Raw genomic sequence first — 26,960 nt, forward strand, 5'->3', positions numbered from 1 at the left:
CTGACTCCATTGGCTGCAAAATAAAAAAATGAATAATAAAGCTAAACTTTTCACCTTAAAACGCATTTTGATTTTTGTCGATAGGACACTCTGATCAAAAGATATCGAATATTTACCGTCGAGTTGTTACGATTTTTTTAAATTGATTTCGCGTGCGTACCCGACATTGAAAATCACTGGTAACTTCATACTCCAATCGTCAGAGACAAAAATGCCACTGAACCTCTAAAAGTCATACGAACAAGTTTTTGCGGAGAATATTAATTTTGGGACCAGAGAATATAAAGAAATGCAAAAAGTTTATCACTTTTACCACCGGGCTTCTCTCTAAAACCCCCCTCACAGGGGGTGAAAACGCAAAAAAAATAGGTTTACTAAGAACCTGTACACAGTGGAAAAAGATGTTTCAAATAAAAAATGTAGCTGGGATAATTTTAAACAAAATTGTTTATAAGCATTTATTGTATAGAATCAACCGTTCTCTTAGAAACAGCGTTTGAAGCGACCGTCGATTTTGCATGTCAGTTACGCGCGCGAAATCAATCTTTAATAAAATTTGTATCAGCTTGACGGTAAAAATTCGATATCTTTTGATTCAAGTGACCTATCGACAAAAATCAAGATGCGTTTTAAAGATAAGGAGTTCAGCTTTCGTATGCAGTTTCGTATTTTGCCGTAAATAAACTCAGATTTTATACAGGTGTTAAATAAATAAACGTGGCGCGATTTTTGCAATTTTTTTATGATTCACACGAGATCAATACAATCTATCTCTTTCATTGACTGGTCACTATGAAGTTTCGATAACTAGTGCCTAAAGTTTAAAACCTATAGCATGAAATTTTAGTTTAGAGTTTTGGCAACAAATGTGAGGCATTTGAAATATGCTTAAAAAACGTTGGATTTAAACGTTCACACAACAACAAACAATCTAAAACATTTAAAACTTTTTTTTTCAATTACACTAGTACGTTTTTCAAAAGAACAAAACTTCTGCAATAAACTACACCCAAAACCGTCTTCTTAAAAACATTTGTCGTGACTTGTGATCGTTTGTAATGTAAATCATTAAATTCTGCGTTTTTTATGCATATTTCAAATGCCTCATATTTGCCTCATTGCCTCATTTTGTTTCCACAACTCAAAATATTTATAACGTAAACTGACATGCAAAATCGACGGTTACTTCAAGCGTTGTTTCTAAGAGAACGGTTCATTGTACACGAAAAATGCTTATAAATATTTTTACTTATAATTATCTCAGCTACATTTTTTATTTGTAACATTTTTTTCTACGGTGTACAGATTCTTAGAAAATCTAAAAGTAGTAAACTTTATTGCATCTTTTTGGGGTTTCAAAATTAATATTCTCCGCAAAATTCAGCTTGTTCGTATGATTTTTAGAGGTCAACTCTCTGACGACTGGACTATCAAGCATTGTTTCTAAGCGAACCGTTCATTCTATTGAAAAAGTTCTAATTTTTTAAAAACATTTTTGTTCAAAATTATCTCAAAAAATGCAAAAAAAATTGTTGCATTTTTTTTGGGATCCCAAAATTGACATTTTCAACAAAATTCAGCTTGTTCGTATGATTTTTAAAGGTCAAATACCTGATGACTGAACTAATACAGTGTGTGTAGAGTTTTAACTTAAAAACAGTAAAATTCATGTTTATCGCAATAATGGGCCTTTCGGATTCTAAATTATGGAAACTGGGCCAATATAAACACCGTGGTTAGAAGTTTATTTGAAATCCAAATACTTATTCTTATATGATATCATATATTGGTATATTGGTGTTCATTATAAAATAAATTTCAAGCCAGGCTATGATTTCTAGCAAAAGTTAAAAATAAACGTAGAAATGAAAAAGACATCATCATCAATATTCGTGTATATCTTTCGCCAAGCACGTATTCCTATATTTTTTAAGACTTCATCGATGTTATCAAGGAACCTTGTTCTGGATCTTCCTCTTCTTCTCTGATCGATGGGTCTCCCAAGTACTTTTCTTTCGAAACATCCTAACATGTTTTCATTACTTTTATATAAACAGTATCATATATAAACAGTATCAAGGAAATAGGTCAAATACAGATCTGATCTTCAAAAAACTATACAGTCACCAAAAAACAAAGCAAAAGTAGCAATAGCAAAAGCTAAGTCTTATACAAAACTATACTCCCAACTTGATCCCAGGGAAAGTGAAACAAAGCAGGGCAGAATGACAGTTTCAAAACTTACCAACACAAAATTTACCAACTTTATTAATAAAAACTACTTAATAGTGTGAGTATTGACCTATTTCCCATATACTTGGTTACATGGTTACAGAATGGGAAACAAAGAAATCCAAATATTATGTTATGCAGACGACGCCGCATTAATCGCCGAGACAGAAGACGAGCCCCAAAGATTAACACACATCTTCAATAAAACAGCAGAAAAAACCAAATGTATGACAACATCTAAATACCCACTACGATGAAAAATCGAAATTAATGGGAAAATAATAAAGCAGGAAGCAAGGTTTAGATATCTGGGAATAGATATAACTAGTTACGGAGATTTTGAAGAAGAAGTACGACGACAAAGCTTAAAAGCAAGTAAAGCGGCATCATCTCCTAATGTCACAATCTGGAAGAACAAACACCTAAGACAAGACACAAAAACAAGAATCTATAAAGCAGCAATTAGACCTATATTAACATACACGGCGGAGACAAGACCAGACACATCTAAAACGAGACGACTACTAGAAACAAAGATGAAAATACTCCCACGAATATCAGGGAAAAGTCTGTTGGATATTGAGAGAAGCGAAAACATAAGAAAAGCATACAATATAGAAGACATAAATGGATGGGTGACAAAACGGAAACAGGAGATGGAACGAACACATTAGTAGAATGGCAGAGGATAGGATAGTACGAATAGGACGAGATAAGTCACCAAATGGACGAAGAAGTATTGGCAGACCAAGAAAAAGATGGGGCGATAATTTAAACAATTTAGGAGGCTAATATCGAAGAAGAAAAAGACTTTAAAGCATACATACAAAAAGGAAGAAGAAGAAAAAATAATTCCTGTGATGATTACCTATAATAGCTATGGTTATGATGATTGGAAAATATATAGTTGCAACATACTATGACAAATTCCTGAATACTCTAATTACTACATTGTTTGAAATATATATATATATATATATATATATATATATATATATATATATATATATATATATATATAAATAATATTTATACTATAAAAATATCAATTTCATTGTTTCCACATTTCTTATTCACATTACACCTCACGGCTTTTAGACACTGTTATTCAGAATATCACAAAACGGAACTCTGCGTTGTGTTCACTTGTTAAATCCATTTGCAACTAAATCTTCTGGTACCACCTAGATCAAAATACTTTTTAATGGTTTACCTAATATTTCCAATTTAAACTAGATTTGGTGAGCTTGGTCTGAAATTATTGCAACACTTGTTATTAAGATAATATACAAGGATTGTTTTCGTGATATGAATTTTTTTAGCAAAACATTTAATATAACAAATTATGTTAATTGTCAAATGGATAAATGTTGATAAATTAATTATTAATTTTTGATTTGAAATATTTGAAAATTTTTTATGAAAATTTTTGATTTGCTTGTATTGTATTTCCTTTTTGTCTAGTATTTGTCTTAGAAATTTAAACTATGCTTGCGTTTTTTTCCTACTCTAAGAAGGTTGGAGAAGATCAAACAGGAATACAAACAGCCATTTCAAAGAGAATCATGAATCAAGGTTCGGAACTAATGCCAGAGATAAAGGTAGATGAGATTCTACAAGCATTAAGAAAATGAAAAATAACAAAACCCCAGGAGAGGATGGAATTCTAATAGAAGCTATCGTAAATGAAGGAGATATGTTATTAAATAAATTAAGGAAACTGTTTAATCTATGTTTGCAGCAAAAGGAGGTGCCCAAAGATTTCAACAATGCTATAATCATCCTTTTGCATAAAAAAGGAGATAGAACGGACCTAGAACCTAGATCTATTAGCCTGTTGAAGCACGCATACACGCTCTTCGGTAGGTTAGTGACATCAACTTTGGAGAAAAAAAATTGATTTTTACCAACCGAGAGAGTAGGCAGGATTCCGTTCAAATTGTGGTACCAATGATCACCTCCATACAGTAAAGACACTCATTGAAAAATCTATAGAATACAACAAACCTCTTGTCCTCACTTTCATAGATTCTCATAAAGCGTTCGACACAATCGAAATTAACAGCCTTATAGAAACAATGAATGACATGTCCAGCAGTGGACTTGATAAATGAAGGCTGGATGATGATAATAAAGAAGGTTAGCAAGCATTCGCTGCAATTTAGATTTTTTATGGTGCTGCTCTTAACAGGTGGTATCGATGGGATCCCAGCAGAGTTATTTAATGGTCACCAATATGATGTAAAAAATAGTGAGTAAATTTTGGACTGAGGATTAAATGCCTAAGGAATAGAGCTTAGGCTTAATATGTCCGTTACAAAAAAAGCGGACTCAACTACAATGTAATAATTAGCTTGGAATAACTCTCCTAAATACATTATACAAGATATTGTCAAACATCTTGCATGAGGGATTTAAGCCTTATACCAAAGCGTTCCTAAAATCATCTATTTGTCGATTTTAAAGCGGCATATGACAATGTCGTAAGACCAAGTCTTTATAATGCTATGAATGAGTTATGAATTCTAAAAAACTCATACATGATAAATGTGACGATGCCCAAAATTCTGCCAGCAATATAAATTCATATAAAAAAAAAAAAAAACAAAATTTGTTTAATTTACTAATGTTTGTATTTTGAGAACGATTTCCGAAGTGGAAATTGAAACGTCAATAAACGTATTTTAACCTTTAATTGTGGCTTATTCCCATTTAAATATAAATTAATATAAATTCAGAACGAATCGTCAACACCATTTGAAAATTACGGAGGTTAAGGCATTGCAAAGCTTTGTGCCCTCCAATTTTTGAAAAACTGGCAGGACTCTGGTCTACTTGGCCTTTCGGCTATACGACCGTTAACGAATCCACTGCCCCTATGAGTAGGACACCAAAATGAAGGTGCCACGCCACGTACGCCAGGCACGTTTCATGGGGCTCCACCTTCCCCGTAGTACCTGTGTTGCGAAAACCTCCCCTACTCGTTATCCCCTCCCACAGGCGGATAGGTGACGCAGGCAGAGGAATTTCCACCTCGCACGTAGACAGGTCGCCGCCGAGGATCTCTCCTCTACCACTCTTGAATCTCCTGGCGGGTACGTGCCGGGACATCAACACCACGCTTGACGCAAGGCCAAGAGAGGTGTGTACGGTCCCAGCTCGTTCAACCTCGCCTGGTTCTCTTGGAATGAGAGTAGAGTGGTCCCACATGACTCTCGTCTCGGATACTAGGAGTATAGACCGGTGACCGTGACGCCTAAGCGTTCGTGTGCGTTTCTACAAACCCGACACCTCAAGCGACGGCTCTCCACCTCTCAATTCCTACCCATTAGTCGCCTCTTACGACAGGCAGGGCCTTCTGACTTCGGCCGTATTCTTATCTCCGCGAGGCGAACGGAGGGAGGTTAAGGGAGGGAGACGTGGTGTGTCAGCGTTTTAATACTGCCATAGAAAAAGTAATCTTCTTCTTCGTGTGCCTCATCATATAAGGACTTTGGCGATCATCACAGCCCATTTTATTCTGCCTGCAGCAGTTCTGAAGAGTTTTATTGTTGTTTTCTCACTTCACTGTTTTAAATTTCTTTAACCATGACGTGCGTCGTCTCCCCGGTCCTCGTTTTCCCCCTCTATCGATTTTTGGAAGAAAGCTATTACGCAAAATATTCGGAACCGTCTCTAAAAACGGAATGTGGAGACGTAGATACAACTTTTCACTACAGAATATCTACGAGCATAAGTTTAGTGAAAAAGACATTACCACTATAAACAAGCGAATTAGTCTGCAGTGGACGGAACATTAAGCCCAGGCCCCAGAATCGAACATTATAAAAAAGGTTTTAAGAGCGAACAGCCGGTGGGAATAGGAACACAAGGGAGACCAAGCTGAGGTGGATAGACGGAGTAACACAGGATGTTGAGAAGATCGGTGTTGCCAACTGGAAAATCTAGGCAAGGGACAGAGTAGAATGGCGCAGAAAGCTTGAGAAGGTCGAGGCCCTATAAGGGCTGTAGCACCGTGATGATGATGATGATGATGATGATGATGATGATGATGTAAGTAGGTTAACATATCTACATTAAGGCCAGATTATCAAATTGTCCAACTGGAAAATTAAGTACTTTTCTACGTCTCGTTCTAGACACGTCTAAGATATTTCATTTTCCCATTTTAATGGTGTTTAAAACTCCTTTCTTCCCGTTCTTCTTAATGTTTACATTTATCACTTGTTCTCATTTGTTTTACAACTAATTTATATCTAGTAATCTTTTGTGCTTACAGTTCAAAGGTTTCCAATTTCTCGATAATATCTTTCTTCGATGTTTAAGCGTTTATTTTGTCGATTAATATGAAAATTGAATGAAACAATATGGAGAAATAAAAATATTGGGAAAGAAACGAAAGGCAGAATGTACAAAATAGTCATTAAACCAATAATGACATACGCGACAGAAACAAGACCTGACACAGAGAGGACAAAAAGGATGTTCGAAACATCAGAGATCAAAACACTTGGAAAAATTTATGGTAAGACACTATCGGACAGAGCTAGAAGTACAGATAGAGTAGTAAAGACGGCAAGAGACGGTTCCCCAATAGGAAGACGATCAGTAGGAAGACCACCTAGTAGGAAGACCACCACGATCAGTAGATAGACCCATGTCTATATAAAAAGAAGAAGAAGAAGAATATGAAGAGCAATACTGAGCCTTGTGGTACTCCATAATGCTTTTGTAGCAAGAGTAGTATCATTTGCTCCAGCTAGTTGTTTCCTATTTCTCAAGTAAAATGGAACCAATTCAAAGAAATACCTCGAATTCCGTAGAAATCTAGTTTTTTATCAAAATGTCGTGATTTACACAATCAAAAGCTTTGGCATAGTCACAAAAACAGTGGCAGTGTAAAGATTATTGTTTAGTGCTTGAGACCTTATGTAGTACATAAAACATAGTATCACTGGTACATTTATTAGATAAAAAGCCGAACTGACTTTGCGATAAAATGTTGTTTTTAACGAAAAAGGACAAAAGTCGGGTTTGTATAAGTCTCTCAATAGTTTTGGATAGGACCGGTAGTAAGGCAATAGGTCTATAGTTGCAGACATTCGATTTTTCACCACTCTTATAAGGAGGAATAACAATAGCTTTCTTTAGGAACTCTGGAAATATACCTTTTTCAAAGGAATCATTAATCAGTGAGACCATGACTTCCAACACATTTTTTGGGAGATTTAAGACAATTTTTATGGATAATCCATTAGTACTACACGAAGATTTGCTTTTGATACTACTGATTGTTCGGATCAGTTCAGATTTATCAACTGGTCTTATTAAGAATGAATTCGAGACCTTTTTAGAATTGTGGAGATAGGAAATAGGTTATTGTGGCAAAATAGTTGATATTATATTTTTACTCTGTTATAAAGTTGTTTATAAACTATACATTCACGGTAATTGGCTGGATTATCACCATTGCAATTTGTACATTTTACATTGTTATCTCGCACTTTATTTCACAATCTTTCGTTAGATGTGTGCTGACAAATTTCACAAATTTTGTGCTCTACAATAGTTTTTAATATAGTCACACCCTTATCATCGAGCGCATTGAGAATTACTCTTTTGTTATTATTTTCTAATTTCAATATAATATATTATATTTCTTTATTGCTGCTTTTGGAGTTTAGGTCTCTGAATCATATCGGTAGATTAATTTTGGAAGTTTTGTGTTTGATAATATGTAAATTCGTTACATCATTGTCTTTTTCTTTTAAAGCTTTTGTTAGTATTTCAGGTGATGAAGAGGGATGCATCACTCGCATCACGACTCTGAAACTCGTGATCTTCATTTTTAGGTTATAGGTATGATATTCTGTTTTCTTCTCGTCCCTGGTCCTACCGTTTTATAGTATATTAATTAGGAACTATATGTGCGAGAACCTTAAGTACGTTTTTCTATGACTTTATCATGATACACTGTTGTGGTGGAGTTTAGAGTTTAGTGTTTATTTATTTAACTACAAAACAAATACAAATATTGTTTATAGTAAGTCAAAAAAAAAATAAGTATATAAAAAGGAATATAAAACGTAACTTAAATATATCACAAGCAAAACACATCTTCTTCTTGTTCTTCAGTGCCTTATCCGGTCCGGATGTTGGCAATCATCAATTCTATCATGGTTTTGTTGACTGCTCTGCGAAACAGCTCCACGGAGATCATCCCAAACCATTGGCGAAGGTTTTTCAACCACGAGATACGACGGCGTCCCGGTCCTCTCCTGCCAAATACTTACCCTGCATGACGAGTTGAAGAATTCGATATTTTTCTTCGTTTCGCATCACGTGGCCGAGATACTTAAGCTTATGTTGTTTCACTAAATTAATAGTAGGACCTCAACGTTGGTGAGATGGTCCACATACGATATTTTTAGTATCCTCCTGTAAATCCACATCTCGAATGCTTCAATCCGCTTTTCAGTAGCTTGCGTCAGTGTCCAGGCTTCAACTCCATATAGTAACACTGGAAGAATGTAACATCTCACTATCCGCATCTTGGTTCCCAAACTGAGATCACTGCAGCACAGCAAGGATCTGATACTGACTTGATAAATGTAGACTGTGCCATTTCAATTCTGGATCTAATCTCTTGAACGTAGTCCTATTGTGAGGTGAGGGTAGTTCCGAGGTAAGTGAATCTGTCGGCTCTCTGGATCTCTTCGCTACCTGCCATTAGTGCCCCGGTATCTAAATTTGCACGGCTGACAGGCATGAATTTAGTTTTCTTAATATTAAGATCTAGTCCGTATGTTACGCTCACAGTTCTCACTCGGTCTAGTAAGGCTTGCAGATCATTTAGGCTGTTTGCTAGTAATACAGTGTCATCGTCGCACCGGATATTATTGATGTATTCACCGTTCACTCGGATTCCCATCTCTAGGTTTGTGAGGGCTCCAGTAAAAATTTTCTCAGAGTATATATTGAAAAGAGTCGGCGAGAGCACACAGCCTTGCACATAGAGACACATATTAAAGAGACATATTAAAGAGAAAAACACATATTAAAGAGAAAAAGATTTATGACAAAGTTACGGTAAGCAGTTCAGTGGATGTTCTGCAATGAGTCATATATTCTTCTGAGCAGTAAAAACAATGTTTTGAAAGATATTTTTTTATAACTTTTTCGAAACTATAACAGCTTTGCTGTTGAATACTTTTTGGTAACATATTGTAATCGTTATAATTAAGGCAATTTTGTCTAAAATATGTAATCAACAGCGATTTGTTCGTAGGTAGTGACAGTTTCGCGTATTGTGAACGTGGATATCAGACTGCTTTATTAAATCAGCACGTTTTCTGTGAATTTCAGTTAGAACTTGAAATATCAACAGATATAGCGGCATAATTTTAAATTTGATAAAGAAAGGTCGGCAGTGTTCTAGATAACTAACCCCTGCTAAAATTCTGATAGCTTTCTTTTGCATTCTAAAAATTTGAGATGCATTTGTTGAATTGCCCCATATGATTACGCCATAGTTTAGCTGAGAGTGGAATAAAGAAAAATATGTCATTTTTAATGTTTAAAAGTTGACAACCCTTGCTAGTTGGCGAATAACAAATAATGAACTTGATAGATTTTACTTTAGTTGTGAGATATGAGCCGATCAGTTCAGTCGATTATCTATGGTTATTCCCAATAGTTTGACAGTCTCTTTGTTATCTGGATCCTTGTGTAAATTATTTGCAGATATAATCAAATTTTGTGTTTTATCAGAGTTAAGTTTTAGTTTGTTTGCAGCCAATCATGTGCTAAATTTAGTAGAAACTTTCTAATGAGACATTTTTAAATCATCATTATTTTTCCTGATATAACGTATGTCGTATCATCTGCGAATTGTACGGATTTGTACGGAGATATGAATTTAGGCAAATCGTTGACATAAATAATAAACAAAAGAGGTCCTAAGACCGAACCTTGTGGACTCCATGTTTTACGGATAGAAAATGAATAATGAGAAATACGGAGAATCAAAGAGATGACCTTTAGACACTACCGCCTGGTGTCTGCCTCATAGATAAGTTATAAGCTTAAGAGGGATACCTCTGATTCCATAGTAATTTAATTTGCGTGTGAAACGCAGTCAAAAGCCTTCGACAAGTCGCAAAGAGAAATTGCTATGCAATTGCCGCGTATCATCTCGAGCCCATCAATCACCTCGCTCACAACATTAAATACCGCGTTCGTAGTAGAACGAGCACTTCTGAATCCATATTGTGAGTTGCTAGGAATAAAATTGTTGTTTGATAACCTTTTTAATCAAAATCCACAAGGAAACTAAATACCTGCAGCTGGCTGTATACCATGTCTCACAAAAAATTTATTTAAAAATTTCTGTATAAAAAGTATATATTAAAATACCGATTGGTCTGGTTGTGCGGTCCTCACAAGGGCCGTTTATTTTGTTTATCATCTTTCGTTGGAAGTGTTGTTTGGTCAGGAGATCCTAAGGATTGTCTGACTGCCAGTATGTGCTAGTTCATTTAGCGTTACCCAGGGTGCACGTGTAGTATTCTACTACGGACGCGAACTAGCTCTACACCCCAGCTCAACCAAATGCATCCAAAACAGAAGATAGTTGCTTTCACCTGAACAATAAACATGCTGAAAAGGAACTCAGCATACGGTTTGAAAATACCACACTTACCCACAACAAAACACCGAAGTACCTGGGCGTAACACTAGACAGAACGCTATCATTTAAAGAGCATTTAACAAAAACTGCCCAAAAGTTGAGTACAAGAAATAACATTATACAGAAGCTCTGCGGTACCACCCGGGGAGCATCGGTTTCCACTCTCCGCTCTACTGCCTTAGCCCTCGTTTTCTCGTCCGCTGAATATTGTGCTCCAGTCTGGCTACACAGTCCACACGTTAAATAGGTCGACAATCAGCTGCACAGCACTATGAGGATGATAGCTGGTACAATTAAATTAACTCCCACCCAATGGCTTCCAGTATTAAGTCACATCCCACCTCCACATTTACGACGAGTCGACGCACTTACACGTGAATACAAAAATATCATGAACAATATAAATCTGATCCACCAAGATACCGAGGATGCACGAAATACCCCTCTCCGTTCTAGAAAACCACCAATGAAAACCACCAATGAAAACGGCAAGAATGATACATGAAGAGTTCAACATCACGAATGCATGGTCCCAAGAATGGAACGAATGGCAAAATAACATGCCCTGCATTACCCACAAGCCACCAGGTTTTGATCTTCCACGCAAAACAGGGTCCATTCTAAATATTATCCGAACCAGACACGGCAGATGTGCATACATGCTACATAAATGGGGAAAGAACCCGTCTCCTCAATGTGACTGTGGGGAGAACCAAACCATCGACCACATTATTGAAGAGTGTCCCTCAAGATTCTACAATGGTAGCTCTGAAGACTTCCTGTTTGCAACTTCAGAGTCAATTGATTATATCAATACATTTGATGTTTGTTTGTAACTATTTAAAGTTTGTCAAATACCTATATTACTAGTGTTTGTATATTTGCTCTAAATGTGTTGTAATTGCCATACGATAAATAAATAAATAAATTAAAATACCCTATCGGGCTACATCACAGAACGTTTTCGGAATTATTATTTCATCATCAGTGCTATCTGGATGTACATGTTTTAAACCACCAAACACAAGCGTAAAAACCCTTTAAATGTTGTTAAATTAAATTTGAGTTACATTATTTGATTTTAAATACTAGAATGTTTAAGTTACAACAGAAATAGATAAAATAGCAAAGTAAGACTGCTCTGGAGGTTGTTAGTCCTGAGACAAAGTGTCTACGAGGACTTGTTGATAGCAATTTGTTGCTATCCAGATAGCACTGATGATGGAATAATAATTCCGAAAACGTTCTGTGATGTAGCCCGATAAGGTGTTTTAATATATACATTTTATAAAGGAATTTTTAAATAAACTTTTTATTTCCCAAAAATAGATACAATGCTTATGGGTCTGTAATTGTCAATTTTTGGGGAATCACCTTTTTTGTAGGTAGTACCTAGTACTTTTCAGTATTTAGTACTTCTGGAAATAATCCAGTTGATAGAATTAAATTAATAAGATGAGTGAAAGGTGTAAAAATAATTTGGTAAGTTTCTTTTAAAACTTTGCTATTAATTTCGTGAACGGCCCTACAATTAGAATTACTTAGAGACTTTATTATTTGAGAGACCTCTTCTTCCACAACGGGACGAAAAATAGTGGGAAGAGATGGAATTATATTCTCTGCAATTGTAGTAAAAAATGATTTATTCCATCTTGAGGTAGATCATGTTGTACCGAACTAGATCTTGTGTTGTTTCTTTCGATATTTACTATTTTCCAGCAGTCTCTAGGTTTATTATTGGAATTAGTAATAAAATTACAGTAAACTGACTTTTTAGCAATTTGTAATTGCCGATTATATTCAAATTTTTGTTGTTTATATACTTTGACCAAATCGGGATCCTTAGTAGCATCTGCAATGTGTTTAATAAGAGAAAGATTAGATCTGTAAGACCTTAATTCATTATTAAACCATTGCACGGGTGTTTTTTCAGCAGTTTGTCGTACATTTTTTACCGGACAATGCTTTAATATTAAGTTGTTATAAGTTTCGGTAAGAAAGACTGTCAAAATATCAGAATCATTATTAATATCATAGAAAAAGTCCATCTTTGTACAAGCTAGCACACGTTAGAACTTCTGTAAACCAGAAGAAGTCATAAACCGTTGAAATGTTTGATTACTGTCAACAACTTCACGCTTAGAGTCAATAAATAAAAATTGAGCTCGATCGTCAGAAAAACAAGGTTCAAATACGCCCACTCTGTAGATATTTTCAGTTTATAGTTACTTTTAGACCAAAAGATGTTAAGAGATTTTGAATATCAAAAGATGGGTCAGATTCAATTTTAAAATTTATATTAAAATCACCAAGTATGATCAGTTTGCCTGCTTTACTAAGCAAGGACGTTATGACATTCTCAAAAGTCAAAGTCACCCTTACCCGATCTGTATACAGTTAAAATATTGGTTTTTATTAAACATACATAAATTGCATAAAACTCTGGACTTTGCTCTACATTATGTCCATTTAGATTAAGTGAAGAATACATAAGATTTTCTTTTACATAAATTGCAACTCCACCTTGTTTCTATTTTACTCTAGAAAAGAAATTAGCTAATGTGTTTCATTATCATTTTCTTTATCATGCAACCGTTCTTTCATAAGTGTATCAAACTTATTTTTTGTCTCATGAGGTCTTTTGAGCCAATAATCAGAAATGTAGGAGTGTTTCTTTGGTTGGATTACTCTAGGACTTCTTAATCGTTTTTTGTTACCGTATTTCATACCTCATTCGATGATTTTGATTGCTGTTGAGAATTACTAGAGTCACCTTGATTATTTGAACTATTTTTATTAAGAAGGTATATCATGGATTGTGGTGGTGGAGCATATACTGGTTGCATTTGCTGTGCTGTTCCTTTATTTTTTGGTGTTGGTATTTGTTAATTTGGATCATAATAAGCTTGGAATGCACTTAGTGTAGAGTAAAAATTATTGGTAATTGATTGCCAGGCACGGATCAATTCAAATAATTAAATTAACTTTACCTGTAGATCCAGTCCATCCAACATCGAGAATTTGTTTCGAGCGCCCGGACTATCACAAATTTATAATAAACTTTAAACTTTGTATCGCCAACGATTAGCTGTTGATGTATTATTGTAAAGTTTTTTCTAATCAAGAATAGAGCGAAAAAATATACATCCTCAGTCGATAAAATGATCGAATTCAAAAATTTAATATTTTTTTATTATACCCCAAGTATCATTAATTTGAAAAAATCATCGACTTTGTCATCACGCCTATATGGACAATGTCACTAGTATAATATGTATGTCACAAAATTATAATGTAAAAATAAAAATCGATCTGTTTCAGAATGTGTTTACAAAGTCGTCTTTTTCTTGAATACATGAACTTATTCCATAATTTTGCCCCTCATTGTATCGGAAAAAAGACTGGAATGAATACAGTGGAACTGATAACAATTTAAAATAGATATCAATCTGCCAATGTTGTCGGTCTGATTCAAAATACTAAAAAAGTTTTTTTAGTATATTAAACTTTTCCTGCGTATATGGCTCATTTTTATGTGATCATCATTCAATCTTCGCTTATCCACTGATGGACATAGATCTACCTCATAATTTTTCATCTATTTCGATCTTGTGCCTCTTGCATCCAATTCCTATGACAACGTTTTAGATCGTCAGTCCAACGTGTTGGTGGACGACCTCTGCTTCGGTAGGCATCATCTCTTGGTCTCCATTCCAGTATCCGCTTTGTCCATCTATTATCTGTCATTCGAGCCACGTGACCTGCCCAATTCCATTTCAGTGTTGCTACTCTCTCCACTGCATCAGCCACTCCTGTTCTTTGTCGTAGCTGACGATTTGGGATCTTGTCTCGTAGTGAAACGCCCAACGTAGCACGCTCCATCGCCCTTTGACACACACGGATCTTTTGAACTGTTCTCCTTGTCATGGTCAACGTTTCCGCACCGTAAGTTAACACTGGTAAAACACACTGATTAAACGTTTTTCTTTTAAGGCATATTGGTATATCAGACGATTTGAAAATATGGTTCAGCTTGCCGAAGGCTGCCCAAGTCAGTCTTATACGACGGAGAAGCTGAACGGTTTGGTTATCTTTTCCTATGCTAATCTCATGACCTAGGTATTTATAGGCCATTACCTGGTTTATGGATCTTGTTCCTACGCATATATCTTCGCTGACTACAAGATTTGTCAACATCTGGGTTTTAGATATATTTATTTTCAATCCTCCTTCTAGCGAGGAAAGGTAGAGCTGATTTAAAAGTTCTTTGGCCTCATCTATCCTATCAGCTATTAGTACAATATTATCTGCAAACCTTAGATGGCTAAGCTTTTCTCCGTTTATGTTTATGCCCTTGTCGGTCAGTTTTGCCCTTTTACATATATATTCCAAAAGCGTAGTGAACAGTTTCGGCGATATGGTGTCCCCCTGGCGTACTCCATGTTGTATCGGGAATTTCTGGGTTTGACGATCACCCACTCTAACACTGGCTGTTGCGTTTTAGTATATGTGTTTAATTATATTTATATACCGATAGTCAATTCGGCATTCTGTCAAGGCTTCCAACATTTTTTGTTGATTTACGGTGTCGAATGCCTTTTCATAGTCGACAAATATTAAAGCTAGTGGTTTATTATATTCAGTGCATTTTTCTATAAGATTTTTTATTACCAGTAGGTGATCGTTTGTTCCATGTCCTGTTCTATGGGCTGATAAAATTCCAATTTATTTTCTAGTCGTTTCGTAATTATTTTTGTAAATAGTTTGTTTATGTGAAAGTAGACTTATGGGCCTGTAATTCCTGAGGTCGATAGCATCCCCTTTTTTATGAAGTATGATAATTTCTGCGTTATACCACTGGGTTGGTGTTATTGCTTCCTGCAATTTTTATGTAATATCTCTTTTTTATTTGAAAACACTATTTCAATGTGATGATTTTTTTTAAATCAAATGAAAAATAAGTTTTTTTTTATATATAAAACTTTTCCTATGTATATGGCTCATTTTTATATGAAATCGATTTTTTATGTGCAAAAACCATTTTAATATGATTAATTTGGTTTTATTACTTAACCAAGCATTAACCGCTTTATCATCCTATTCTCCAAATTCAGTAATAAAGACTAAAAAATGTAAACAATTCGTGAATAACTAATTAGTTATCTGCAGCAGCTTTTGTCAGTAAACACATTTTTAATTTCATAACTTAATCGCTGACACATTTCAATTGATCTCAATCAACAAAGAAAAATTTTTATTGTGTGAGTTACTTGAGACGATTACTCAGGTTTTTGGTTAGATCTAGTTGATACCGATATAATTAGTTTCAACCAGATATTATAAGTATTAGGTTTATATACGAGACGTCCTCTTTCTGTTAAAATTATTTACTGGGATAAAATTAGTTATAATTTTCGTCCGTCTTTATTTGTTAGATTTAAAAATAAACATTGACTTCTTCTTCCTTCTTGTATGTAGGCTTTAAAGTCTGTTTCTTCTTCAATATTAGCCTCCTAAATTGTTTAAATTATCGCAGCATCTTTTTCTTGGTCTGATAATACTTCTTCATCCATTTGGTAACTTCATCTCGTGCTATTCGTACTATCCTATCTTCTGGCATTCTACTAATGTTCCACTCCTGTTTCCGTTTTGTCATCCATCCATTTATGTCTTCTATATTGCATGATCTTCTTATGTTTTCGCTTCTCTCCCTATCCAACAGACTTGTCCCTGATATTCGTCGAAGTATTTTCATCTCTGTTGTTTCTAGTAGTCGTCTCGTTTTAGATTTGTCAGGTCTAGTCTCCGCCGCGCCGTGTATGTTATTATAGGTCTAATTGCTGCTTTATAGATTCTTGTTTTTGTGTCGTGTCTTAGGTGTTTGTTCTTCTAGATTATGCCATTAAGAGATCCCGCCACTTTATTGCTTTTAAATTTTGTTGTCGTACTTCTTCAACATCTTCGTAACTAGTTATAGTTATACCCAGATATCTAAACCTTGCTTCCTGCTTTATTATTTTCCCATCAATTTCGATCCGACCCGGAAAATTACAGAGGAATTAGTTTATTAAACACAACACTAAAATTAACAACCAAAGTGAACAAATAAACTGAATGAAATTATAACACTAGCAGAAGAACAACAAGGTTTTAGGTCGGGAAGATCATGCACCGACGCTATATTTATAATGAGGCAAGTGCAAGAGAAATCATTAGAATACAACAAACCGGAATATCTATGTTTCGTGGACCTTAAGAAGGCATTTAAACGGATTAAATTAAAAGACGCTATTCACTTAATATACGTAAAAGAGATACCTCTAGGAATAATAAAAACGATCGAAAATATTTACCAAAACAACACAATAAAAGTAAAAGTAGAAGAAAAACTAACCGAACCTATTGAAGCTGGCAATAAGACAGGCAGTCCTCTATTGTCCAACCTGATTATGGATGAAATAATAAAAGTAAGAACTAAAAAAAAGGATACAAATGGGAGAAAAACAATTTAAAATAATCTGCTATGCAAACGACGCAATACTACTGTCTCAAAGTGAAGAGGATTTACAACGTATGCTGCGCCAATTTAATATAACCGCCAGAAGATTTAACATGTTAATTTTCCCAAAAAAGACAAACTGCATGGTTACAACAGCAAATTTACTAAGATGTAAATTATAGCTGAAAGGTCAGATAATACAACAAGTGATGGAGTTTAAATATCTAGGCATCACATTATCTATTTTTGGTATTTGGTTTTTCCCCATTGTAACCATGATCTTTACGTACTGCTTGTATTATTTCGTCCATTATTATATTAAAGAGAAGTGGGCTTAATGGGTCGCGCTGTCTAACTCTGCTTTGTACTGGAATACACTATGTAAGTTTTCCATTTATCTTTGCCTGTATTCGATTATGAAAGTAGATGTTTTCGACGGTTTGTATAATATTGATTGGTATGTTTCTTTTATACAGTAGGTGTAAGACGTCTTCGACTTTGATGCGATCGAAAGCCTTTGTCAGGTCTGTAAAACATAGATATGCTGGTTTATTTTACCCGATATCCTTTTCTGTGATTTGTCTTAGTACAAATACGGCATCTACACAGGATCTTCCAGATCTGAATCCTTGTTGTTTATCTGATAAAGTTGTTAGTTTATTGATTTTGTTGGTTAGTACTTTTGTGGTAAGCCTAAGTGCGGTGTTTGGTAGATTTATACCTCTATAATTATTGGGCTCTTCTTTATCTCCTTTCTTAGACATTGGTATCATTAGGCTGTTTCTCCATCATGATAAGAGGTATTGATACCACATATTCAAGCTCTTCAAAGCCAGTTTAGCAGGGGGCGTCGTACTGGAAAGTTGGCAAAACGTAAAAGTCCTACTCCTAAAAGCCAAGGAGAACCAAAAAACAGAACAATGTCAAAAATAGAGGAGTATCAGGGTCGAAATGATAATTTCAATGTCCATCAAAAGGTGAAGGAAATAGCTGGAAAGTTCCGAAAATGTAACAGCGAAAAAATAACATATGATGAAGGCAATCTTGCTATTATTAAAGAAGATAAAAAGAATCTATGGGAAGATACTTGGAAAAACTTTTCCACGACCTTAGAACAATACAAGAACCCACCATTGAAGAAAATTCAGGTCCCGATATCCTACCAGAACAAATAACGGCAGCTGTCAGACAAATAAAGGATAGAAAGGCACTGGGATTTGATGAAATTCCTGCAGAACTGCTGAAGCTATTATATGCAGAACAAATAAAAATAATAACTGAAATATTTAATGAAATATACAAGGCAGGAAAAATACCAGTAATGTGGCTTAAATCGGAGTTCGTACCGTTGCCCAAAAAACCAGGAGCAAAAGTTTGTAAAGACTATAGGACCATACGCCTAATAAGCCATCTGCTGAAGCTGTTTTTAAAAGTAATCCGCAAAAGAATTTACCGGAAATGCGAGAAACAAATTGCGCCCAATCAATTTGGATTTGTGAACGCCGTTGGTACGAGGGAAGCTTTTTTAGCGTACAGGTATTGTTTCAGAAATGTAGAGATGTCAGCTGTGATGTTTTTACATGCCTGATTAACTACAAGAAGAAGGCTTTCGATAAAGTCACTCATAAACAAATGATGGAACTGCTAAAGAGGACAGGGATTGATGGAAAAGACCTAAAAACAATAGCTAACCTGTATTGGAATCAATCAACGGGGCTCCGAATAGATGGAGAATATACAGATCAGGCCGAAATCTTAAGGGGAGTGAGACAGGGGTGCATAATTTCACCACTGATATTCAATCTGTACTCGGAGCACATTTTTGAAGAGGCTCTAAAAGATATTAATGAAGGCATCTCAATAAATGGAGTCAAGCTCACTAACCTGCGGTATGCAGATTATACAATAGTGTATATGGTTTCCAATACCATAGAAGGGCTGCAAAGCTTAATGAACAAAATAACAGAAACAAATAGATCATATGGAGTGGATATAAAAACCAACAAAACCAAGCTAATGATCATCAGCAAGAAAAACATAACATATCTGTATGTGAACCAAATGAGAATTGAACGTGTTTCTCAGTACAACTACTTGGGAACTATAATCAATGAGTCGTGGGACAATACCCAAGAGATTAAATGTCGCATCAGAAAGGCAAAAAGTTCATTATTGACTATGAGCTCTGTATTCAAGAGCCATGACCTCACCCTAGAAACAAAAATAAGGCTCCTTAAATGTTACGCGTACTCAGTGCTTCTGTACGTAGTATAAACGTGGACATTGAACGCGTAAACTCTATTAAAACTTCAAGCTTTTGAGCTATGGTCATACAGAAGGATCCTGAAGATACCATGAACAGACAAAGTCACCAATGAAGAAGTACTATGGAGGATGAACACAACCGAGGATTTGGTCAACATCGTGAAGGGTCGTAAAAGCTGCAGTATTTAAAATTTATAAAAAGTCCTACACTTGCCTTAATTACGTAAAACAGCGATCCGCAACCTGTTTGATATTGCTACCCCAAAATTAAAAAAAGAGTTATGAGCGACCCCAGAAAAAAATCACTAATTTAACAAGTGCAAAAGTTGGTTCAGGACGAAATTAAGGTAAGCTTCAATTATCCTACATGTTGTACTTAGCTGTTTTTATTTCGTAAATTATGTTAAAGAGTTTATATTATTTTTAAACTTCAATTATCCTCCGTGTTGTACTTAGCTGTTTTTATTTCGTAAATTATGTTGAAGAGTTTATTTATTTTGGAAAGTAATATTAGAGCAAACCATGCATTTAACATAATATTTATGATGGCATTAAATGAGACAAGCAAATATTTTAACATTTTATTAAAAAAAAAATAGGTACATATACGTAAGTTTACTAACTAATAACATCTCTAAGGAAAATAAAAGAAAAATACAAAACCATAATAGAAAGTATCGCAACATATGGATGCGAAGTGTGACTTCTAACAGACAGAACAGAGAAAATGCTTAGAGCAACAGAAATGGACTTCTGGCGCCGCTCGGCGGGAATCTCCAGACGCGACAGAATAACAAACGAGAGAGTCCGAGAAATCATGGGGATTACACATAATATTGTTGATGACATCAAAACGACACAACTCAAATGGTACGGACACGTAAGGAAAATGTCGGAGAACAGAATACCAAGACAAATTCTTGAATGGCAACCAAGAGTAAGGCGGAGACCAGAAAGGCCTAGAAGAAGTTGGAGAGAAGGAGTTGATAAAGAAATCAGGGAAAGAGAACTGGAGGACGATCTATGGAACGATAGAATGAGATGGAGATTGGAAATCGGAGGAACACGTCGAAGAACGTTGTAAACCGACATTAAATATATATATATAAACTAATGTGAACCTTGTGCTTGCACACTTGCAATCAGCATATTAATTCTTGGTGATATATTATCAGAAAGAGACATCATCAAATCAGGTTCTACGTTAAGTCTGATTGAAGTCGCATCCACAGGTATATGGATGCGAATGGCAGCAATTTCAGCAGAGATGTTTTGTATAACAGTGGATATTCCTTTTCCATCATTATCCAGAACTTGGATATATCCGTGGTTTTGAAAATAGATCGAAGGCTTTCATCGGACAATAAATAGATGAGCTGTTCATTTTCTTTTTAGTTCATCTTCACAGTGTTAAGATCACAAGTGAATGGATTAATTATCCATTGGTCGCCGTGTGACGTATCTGGGAATCATATTACCAAGTCTTGCTTAAGACTTGTAAGATGCATGATGATTTTGGTTTTAATTTCTTTTTCGAGCTTTATATTTTTTTCTTCAAAAAATTTCTCCAACCATGCAAACATCTCGTTGCGGACGAGACAACAGGGTTGCGGACCGCTGACGTAAAGTACCAGACCTAATTCATATAGACCTATAAGCCTATCGTCTTTTCTATTAAAAACTCTGTAAAGACGTTAAAGACTCAGCTTTGGATGCTCTTAATAGGCTTATCTTAAAGTCAATGGAGGACAAAGCGATAGCAATATATATTTAAGGGGCCTTTCCCGTCCGTGCATTAAGATCTCCTAAAATGAGCTTTTCTTTTCTTATATATATATGTTTGTTAGAACTTTCAATACAATACAGTAAATGAAAATCCATAAAATTGTTTTTTAAACTTTGATTTTAATAATTTATATTATTTATATGGATTATACCAAGCTTATATTAATTTATTGGGATCCTATTAGAAGCGCAATTAACATTAAAAGTTTTTAGTTATCATATTGAAAGTAAGAAAAAATTAAATATGTAAATTTCATTTAACAATTATGCTTAGTATAAAGCGCAGACTTCTGAATAAACTATCGATACTACAATATTGCTTCTACGTGATGAAAACAGAGGCATGTATTTATCAACAATAGCTCCAAATTTGGCGCTGAATCTATTAATCCAGCGAATTAAAGCGCATCCTAATTGGTTAAGAGTTCCATAAGACACACATCTCTAATTACCATCTCTTTTCATTCGCAAGATTTTTTAACAAACCAACACTTATAATTGTTGCATGTTGCACCAAGACTGTTAGTAACTTTGAATTGCCGCTAATAGTAATATCAGTGTACCGGGAACTGTTTTCTATATCAATCAGTGCAATTCGTTCAATGAAATATAGAAACAGGTCTAATAGACAGCTAATACAAATACAGTTTAGAACTAACTTACCTTTATAAAATCACTACGAGTAGTATAGATATTTCTTGCTAATATTTTAGTATTCAAAAGTGTTTTTAGAGTTATTTATTATTAATAGGTAAGTTTTTATTATCAATAAATAAGGAAGTTTATTGTTACATTTTCTACATAGGTATATAAAATGAACATTTGCTTTTTTGTGTAAGATTCTTGTCTATTTGTTGAAGGCTTTTCAAATTTTAATTTGTAACACTTCTTGTTTTTCTTGTTAGGCAGATTACTAGCTTCTTCTCTTTTGTATACGCTATTTTTCACGTACGTGCTAAAGCATAATTTTCTTATTATCCGTGCAATATTTTTATATCATTGTTTTATTAAGATTGCAAACTCTATTGCTTGTAGATAAAATCTTTTTTCATATTCGCAAAGCGGACATTTTTACACGAATTAAAAAAAAGTTATTCTACGATAATTTGGGGCAAAGTTAATTTTTTTTTTAATCACAGCTAATTTGTTTAAAACAATTAAGAAACGGAATTGTCGGCATTTGAAAGAAAAGGGTTCGTTGTTTTTGTACAAAAAGTTGTACAAACATTAACAGGATCCTGTGTGAATTGTCAAAAATATGGTTCAATTTAAGACTAGCACTGGTGTGTGGAGGGGGAACCCACAAATCTACACGTAAAAATGAAAACGCATCTTCAAACTACAATTTTTATATCTCCGGATCTACTCAATGGATTTTGATCTTTCTTTTTTTAATTTGTATGTACTATTTGCGTTTTGCGTACATTACAAATATGTAATTTGTTTATAAATTAATTAACTAATAAACAGTGTAATTTGTTTAAACAATTTTTGAAAAAAATCCCCCAAAAATCGATATTTTTTGTACTACTATCATTATTAACTATAAAAAAAGCTAAAATATACTTTCGTTAATATATTGTCTTTAATAAATAATTTAATATTACTTAGTTCTATGTAAAAATAAGATATTACATATTCTTCTTCTTCTTCTTCCTTCTTGTATGTAGGCTTTAAAGCCTGTTTCTTCTTCAATGTTAGCCTCCTAAATTGTTTAAAGTGTAGTACCATCTTTTTCTTGGTCTGCCAATACTTCTTCGTCCATTTGGTGACTTATATCGTGCTATTTGGACTGTCCTATCATCTGCCATTCTACTAATGTGTTCGTTCCACTCCTATTTCCGTTTTCTCACCCATCCATTTATGTCTTCTATATTGCATGCTCTTCTTATGTTTTCACTTCTCTCCCTATTCAACAGACTTTTGCCTGATATTCGTCAGAGTATTTTCATCTCTGTTGTTTCTAGTAGTCGTCTCGTTTTATATGTGTCAGGTCTTGTCTCCGCCATGTGTGTTAATATAGGTCTAATTGCTGCTTTATAGATTCTTGTTTTTGTGTCTTGTCTTAGGTGTTTATTCTTCCAGATTGTGTCATTAAGAGATCCCGTCGCTTTACTTGCTTTTAAGCTTTGTTGTTGTACTTCTTCTTCAAAATCTCCGTAACTAGTTATATCTATTCCCAGATATCTAAACCTTGCTTCCTGCTTTATTATTTTCCCATCAATTTGATTTTACATCGTAGTGGGTATTTAGATGTTGTCATACATTTGGATTTTTCTGCTGATATTATCATAGTGTATTTCTTGGCTTTACGTACTGCTTGTATTATTTCGTCCATTATTATATTAAAGAGAAGTGGGCTTAACAGGTCTGACACTGTCTGACTCCGCTTTGTACTGGTATACTCTGTGTTAGTTTTCCATTTATCTTTGCCTGTATTCGATTATGAAAGTAGATGTTTTCGATGGTTTGTATAATATTAATTGGTATGTTTCTTTTATACCGTAGGTGTAAGACGTCTTCGACTTGGATGCGATCGAAAGCCTTTGTCAGGTCTATAAAACATAGAAATGCTGGTGTATTGTACTCAATAGCCCTTTCTGTCATTTGTCTTAGTACAAATACGCAGGATCTTCCGGATCAGAATCCTTGTTGTTCATCTGATAAAGTTGTTAGTTTATTGATTTTGTTGTTTGTTTACTGATTTTTGTTTTATATGTAATATACAGGGTGAGTCATGAGGAACTTTACATACTTCTACCATATGTAGAGTCCCTCAGAGAGCATATCATGTGGCCACTAAAAAATGTCAACTCCTCTTCTTTATTAATTAACGGGGTGATTTGTGTAATTGACCATTTATTTCATTTTACTGTAGTGTTTATACGGCTCATTTGATTTTTTTAATTTTTGCATGATACAGTACACTACTATCAAGCATTCGACTGGTATTAGCTAAACTAAAAAATTCCAGGACTGGCTTTGGAAAAATTAATTTAGGGATTCGTATTAAATATTACACCCTGTATATATTTTTTTTAAAATGCAATAAGTGAATTTTTAGTGAACGATCAAATCTTACCACCAATATGGTTTTTTATATTCATAATTTATCTGCTCGTTTTTCTTTCCAATGACTTTTTCTTAGCTACCGATGGTACACGTTCCATGTCCTTGTATAAGGACTTATTTCAATCTAAAAAAAATAATAAAGAAAAGAATTATACAAACTTTGATTCTACAGTATTGCCCAAAACAAACAGTACTGAAACTGAAACATAATCAGTAATAAAACAATAGATGTACCCGGTATAGAAATTATCCACTTACTTATTACTAATAACTCTTTCATATTTAATATAGTTTGCATATACCGACCTCCAGATACAGTACTTACTCAGGACAATATGTTTATTAACAAACTTGAGAAATTATCATCCCTTGAAAATCTTATTGTTGTTGGAGATTTCAATTTTCCAGACATAAGCAGGCCCATTATTTCCAAAACTGATACTATCAGTTCCCAAAATTTGTTTAAAAACTTTGTCATGAACTCAAATTTATTACAACTGATAACTGAACCTACAAGGTTTAGAGCGAACAATAATCCTTCAATTTTAGACTTATTCTTCACAAATGATAATCAACTAATTTCTACACTTGAAGTGTCCTCTCCTGTGGGTCTTTCTGACCACTCACTTATTACTGCTCACATTCAATTTAGTTTAACACCGCCTTGCAAAAATAATTTCGTAACGTATGCCACTACTGATTTCTTTAATGTAAATTCAGTTTTATCCCAGTTAAACTGGCAATCTATTTTTCTTAATCACTCTGATCCATCGTCAATGTGGGACTCTTTTCTTCATACTGCTATTACAACAATTTCTGATTATACAACCGAACGGCAGCTATACAGAAACCGACTAAAACCTTGGATTAACCTCTCAGCTACCCATTTAATTCGACACAAGCAAAAGCTTTGGCGAAGATATAAACTTACTGGATCCCTTGATGATTTTCTCGCCCACCGTAATTTTTCTAACCGAGTCAAACAATCTTTGCTAAAGTTAAGAACAGAATTTGAAGAATCTATCATTGCTAGTGGTAATAGTAAAAAAGTTTATCGGTACATTCGTACATCTTTATCTTCTAAAGTCTCCATACCGTTACTTCAAAAAGCTGACGGGTCTTTATGTTCTTCGAATAACGAATCTTCGGAATGTTTATCGATATTCTTTTCTCAAGTTTTTACAAATGAACCTAACGGTACCATTCCTCAAATAATGTGCCCACGTTTGTCTAAAACTCTTGACAATATATCTTTCACACCGGATGAAATTAAACATCATTTATGGAAACTACGAAATAATTCATTACCCGGATTAGACGGACTCACCTCTTTTTTCCTCAAACAATGTGCAGAATCTGTAGCCATCCCTATATCTCTTATAATGAATGCTTCTTTTAATCAAGGTTCTCTCCCCTCGTCCTGGAAATTGGCTTCGGTTACTCCTATATTCCAGAAAGGAAATAAACCTGATTGCAATAACTATCGTCCAATCAGCCTGGTTCCTATTGTCGGCAAGGTCATGGAATCGATTATTTCGGAAGCTATGTCTGAGTTTCTTCTTCAAGAAAATATCATCCCTCACCAACAGCATGGCTTTATCAAAGGTCGTTCAACGATCACAAACTTACTTCATTGTGTAAACGATTGGTCATTATCTTTAAACAATCGGAATCCTGTCGATGTAGTCTACTTAGACTTCTCCAAAGCTTTTGACCGTGTTCCAAAACGTCGATTACTAGCTAAATTGGATCACTATGGTATCCGCGGAAAGTTGAACATTTGGATTGAAGATTTTCTATCCGACAGATACTTCAGGATTCGTGTTGGGGAAGACCATTCACTAGATAAGCCAGTCAGGAGTGGAGTCCCACAAGGATCAGTACTTGGACCGCTACTATTTTGTGTCTACACTAGTGATCTTCCGCTCATCGTATCCAGTAAGGTTTCCATTTACGCTGATGACACGAAATTATATGTGAATCCAACTATTAACCAACATGTTCTTTAACAAGATCTTGACACAATATTCAAATAGTCCTCAGAATGGTTACTTCCGCTTAACATTGAAAAATGCGTTGTTTTATATATCGGCAAAAATAACCCATCACTACCGTACTTTATTAATGGACATCCCTTAAACTCGCTAACCTCCGACAATGATCTCGGAGTAATAATTAATAGTGACTTAAATTGGTCTGATCACATAGTGTCGGTGTGTAAACGTGCAAACTCGAAACTGTTTTTGATCCGTAAATGTTTTACACGTATATCTCTAACTTCTGTTAGTAAACTTTACTCAATATACGTTAGACCTATTCTTGAGTTTGCCGGACCAGTGTGGAATCCAGATCTCATTCGCGATAAGATCCTACTTGAAAATGTTCAGCGTAAAGCTACAAGACTGGCATACGGTCGTG

The 26,960-nt window shown here is 34.7% G+C and overlaps 1 protein-coding gene across 3 annotated transcripts in view; it reads left to right on the plus strand.

Moving 5' to 3' along the window:
* The window catches only part of LOC140441917 (sodium-coupled monocarboxylate transporter 2-like), an 81,020-nt gene that overhangs the window by 11,714 nt on the left and 42,346 nt on the right, over positions 1-26,960 (plus strand). For 2 of the 3 annotated variants that reach the window (XM_072532915.1, XM_072532918.1), the window contains exon 1: positions 21,991-22,221. The exons of the other annotated variant lie outside the window; for it this stretch is intronic. The gene's annotated coding sequence lies outside the window, so the exon portion shown is untranslated. Of the gene's footprint in view, positions 1-21,990; positions 22,222-26,960 lie in introns of those variants that run through there. 3 annotated transcript variants of the gene reach the window in all.

The sequence above is a fragment of the Diabrotica undecimpunctata genome, chromosome 5, assembly GCF_040954645.1.
Source record: "Diabrotica undecimpunctata isolate CICGRU chromosome 5, icDiaUnde3, whole genome shotgun sequence".
NCBI lineage: Eukaryota > Metazoa > Arthropoda > Insecta > Coleoptera > Chrysomelidae > Diabrotica > Diabrotica undecimpunctata.